The sequence below is a fragment of the Octodon degus genome, unplaced genomic scaffold, assembly GCF_000260255.1.
Source record: "Octodon degus isolate 3935 unplaced genomic scaffold, OctDeg1.0 scaffold00432, whole genome shotgun sequence".
NCBI lineage: Eukaryota > Metazoa > Chordata > Mammalia > Rodentia > Octodontidae > Octodon > Octodon degus.
The window spans coordinates 20,534-25,300 of NW_004525008.1; positions in this window are offsets into that span (position 1 = coordinate 20,534).

Sequence of the window (4,767 nt, forward strand, 5' to 3'; positions counted from 1 at the left end):
TGGCATGTTGTGCTGGGGGATTGAACCGCGGTCCCTGATGCTTTGCTAAGCTTGTTCTAAGTAGGTGCTTTAGACCACTGAGCCATCTCTCCAGCCCCGATAATTTTAATTTATGTGGTATTAATTGTTATATATTTCAGCCATTGACCATATAATACACTGTTAATTATTACGCATATGTTGTTGATTTATACAGCCATTGCTATTTTAATCTCTTTTTCTAAAATTCATGAACATAAAGACAATAGCAAAGTCCCTGAACTCTGATTAGAATCCCTACGCACAGGGAGATAAGACTAGATAAACAGCCCCTGGGAAGGACCTCGGAGCTCCAGGCACATATTGCCCGCCCAGCACTGGCCAGCAGGAGTCACCATCAACCCATGATCTCTCATCTTTGTCTACACTGTCTATTAGTAATGGTACATTCACTAATTCTAGGAGCAAATATTCATAAATCACAGAAACTCAAAGATAAAATCCATAATTTCCATCATTTTCCTTGTTGACATCTTCATGGATACTAATATGCACAAACCTACATAATAGTCCATGTGGATTTGCTACTTACCTTTGGAACGTGGTTGGCTTCTTTTGATCGTATTTAATAGCTTTCTAAAATTATACTGAAGACCACAAGCAAACATCTCAAACCAAAGCAAACTACTCATGTTGGCTATAGGCAGCAGTCTTGGAGTTCCTGATGACAGCCAAGGGATTAGTGAGCTAAGGTTCATCCACTCTAATAAACATAAAGCAGAGCAGATAATGTCAATATTGTGGGGTAGTATATTAATTTTCTATTAAAATGAACAATAAGGCACTATATTATTCATATTATTCTTAATCATACAATTAAAATACTCGGATCATTTAACCAATTCAATGTTTCCTATACACTTTTTTAGATTTTTTTTTTGGGGGGGGCAGAACCGGGGATTGAACTCAGGCCCTTGCGCTTGCCAGGGAAGCGCTTATTCCACTGAGCCATCTCCCCAGCCCCACTTTTTTAGATTTTATCACCATCCCACCAACAGTAAGAATAGAAAGGCTTCACACTGCATATTCCTCATCTTACTTTCTTGGGTATGTACGTTCAGCCCCACATTGATGCATCTGTGGTGACATAACCAATATTCATAAAAGCAACCCAAGCCAATTAGTGCCAATGCCTCCATTCCACACAATACGAAGGGCAGGTGACTGGAGGAAAACCAAGGTCTGTCTCTGCTCAGATTCCGCATTTCCCTCAATTCTGTAGATATTAATTAATTGTTCATAACGGAATGTTTTTCTCTCAACCAAGGAAGCAGCCTTCCACTTGAGAGAGACTGACCCAGAAAACAAAACTGACCCCTACTAATTACAATGCATGTGATAATTACCTAAGAAGTGATACCCATGATGCATTTCTTTGTCTCATTTTGATTTATTTACTGTGTTCTTAAGGAGCTTTAATATTTATTTATTTCTTTCTCAGTACCGAGGCCTCACCCTAAGGGCTCCTGCCATTGCCTCCATGATCCGACACAGCCACAGTCGGATAATGACTTCCCCTCTGCTTTACCTGTCTATCCTTGCTTAGTTGTCCCATCATTCATCCCTAACAATCAGTTGAAGTCTAAGAATCCAAAGTAAGAATACTATCTGGGCACATTTCCAGTATCTGCCCCTAAGGCTGTTTCCAAGAGCACAAACCCATTTATGTTTTGGGCTGAACCTCTGAATTTTTTTTTTTTTTTTTTTTTTTTTTTTTTTTTTTTTGCGGAACCGGGGATTGAACTCAGGCCCTTGCACTTGCCAGGGAAGCACTTATTCTACTGAGCCATCTCCCTGGCCCCTGAACCTCTGAATTTAAGACACATAATGTTCATCATAATATGACCGACCTATGTGCCACCGGCATCACCACTGGCCCATGTTTGGTTCCCTTTTCTTTATTTCCATATTTATTTAAATAAGACATTATATGAGTAATAATAATAATAGTAATAATAACATAATTTTGAAGGCCAAAGAAAATATCTTTGAAAATCTCTAACATCAGACTATATAACTCTTTCATAGAAAAGCCAAATGCTTTTTGTTTTTTAATCTATTAAAAAACTATTTTTAATATGTGAATATTCATTAGCATACTATGAATGAGCAGATATCCTCTCATAGTTTTATAATTGGGTCAATCTTAGCTTTTATGTATTTAATACTCATTAGTAACATAATTAACATCCTCAAAAAGGGGATCCCCAAAAAAGAACACTTTCTCATGGGACTCACTTTGGCCCAACAGGAAGGTGGCATCATCTTCCCAGAAGAATGCAGAGCAGACAACAGGATGAACACAGGTCATCAATTACACTGAGCGACATCTTTCAATATTTACATAGCTACATATGTATTTCTTGTAGCACCGATTCATTTGTCTATTACTACGACGAACTTATCGTCAGAGCAGAACACGTGGCTATGTACTACAGAAGCACTGAGGGGTGGCCAAGATGCCTTTCGCATTGGCCCTTAGGTTGCAGACTGTACAACGTCTATACCCACCACACGACTAGCTATGATCCCTGGCTCTGGGCGGGGGAGTCTCCATGCTCATCTACATGTGATTATAGTACAGCTTATTACTTTACTACTAACAAAGGATTCTCAGCATCTGTCCACTTGTTAGCCTAAAATGTACATGTTTTACTACCCATTTCCATGTTGAATGCACCCATTAATCAACGTAATGCCATGTGCCAATTCCACACGTATGATGAGGATATGGCTACTCAGATACTGTAGCGTGAGTCTCCTATGACCATGAGTACCCTAAACAAGTCACCCAAAGCGAGACCAGAGCTGTGCTCGGTGCTCTCGGGGGCCAAGTGCTCCTCCACACGCAGGGAGCCGGGATTGCACTGGAACAAGGCAGATGTTTCAGGGAAGCACAGCGTGCTCCTGCCGAGAGACGGGCAGAGTGCAGAGCAGGAGCAAGACTGGAGCACACTCTCTGCTCGTGTGGTCTCGCACGTGCTCAGGCGCACCAGTTCTTTTGGAACTGACTTCTTTAAATATGGAGATCAGTCATGCTTCGCAGTGTTCATCACATTTGTGCTGCACACTGATGTCCAAGGGAGTGAGCCATCCATTATTATAATATCTATCTACAGGCTCACATTTTTTTCCTTTTTCAGTGGAACTACAGGTTCACTTTAAACGGAGGCAATAGACCACATTAACTCTTCTGGCACGGCAGAGTAGCCTGATGGTCACCATCCACACTTCTCTATGCCGTCAGTCACCATCATCGGTCCAGCCTTGGGCTTCTATTTCTTCTTTTTCATCCACATTTGCTCATTGACCTACTCCAGGCCAGTAATTGTTAAAGCTAGAGTTTACTTAATCTTATAAATAAGAGCAATACTAATATGCAGGGCCACATCTGCCATATGCACATAAGTTTTGCATTAGCACATATATGGATTGACATATACATTTCCTATTCGTCCCATATTTACCATTATCCATGGGTGGCCTTTTAGGTTACACTTCATACTGTTAGTAAATACTATACAGTAAATCCTATGTGAAAAATAATCTCAAGGAAGACATGCATCTTCAGTGCTTACTTACATCAGCCTCTAAGCCCGAGTTGAGACAATGTAGGCAAGTGCCATAGAGGATGTTAGAATCAGCGCAATGTGACCTTTCTGGGAGTACAGCTAGATGGAGACCAGAAAAATGAATGAGAAGGGGAGATTCTCCCAAAGTGATTATTATTCTCTCAGTCACTCTGAGAGTCAAGAATCACTTTGAAAGAATTATTTACAACACAAAATTAAGCAAGTTCTTATTGCGTCTTGGCCTCAGACACAACCAGATTGCAGACATGAAGGATTCATCACCATGATTCACCGCTGGCCCCAGTTGTGAGCTGCTTATTCTCATTTAAGGTAGTTTGTTGATTAATTCATTGATTCAGTAATAATAATTAAATAACGATGGATTCCAGACACTCAAGGACAAGTTGCTACTGGGTACCATTTGTCTTAGGAATCACTTGCCTAATTGATTATACCTCTTTCATTAATCATACTAATTGTTGTAAATATCAATTAATCAACATCTATCATATAATCCCCTTTAGCTTATTGGACTACAGCTGACCCTTTCAAAAATTATACCTAATATTAACCTTTAAGTATTACAGTGAATACCTTTAAAAAGGTTAAAAAAAAAAAAACTAACTATGACGCTCAGTAAACAGACTGATTCCAGAAAATAATTAATGAAGGTGTTTCACATCACTTTGTATCTACTGCATTATTTTTTTTGGAGGTTCCAGGGATCAAACTCAGGACCTTACACTTGCCAGGCAGGCACTTCTGCTGCTGACCTATCTTCCCAGCCCCATCACTTCATATCATATCATTTCATTTTTTTTTTGTCATCAGGCCATGTTTTCTTTTTTAATTTATCTTTAATACTTTTTCTTAACACTAAATATGCCAAACAAACCAACAGAAGATGAGAACACGGTCTGTCACTTGCGCTGGTCTTCATGGTCCTACCCATGGAGCACAGGTGCAGAAACAATTCCTTGATCAGCTGGGGTGCGCCCATTCTAAGGAGCATGGAGACCTGATGATAAGATACATGAGACATTCTTGGGTCAGTCTTTGTCTACAAATCAACATTCAATTATTATTATCTAATTTGGTTTAATATAGATTTGATATTCCATTAAGAAAGTAAAACAATATTGCACTCCCACTAGTC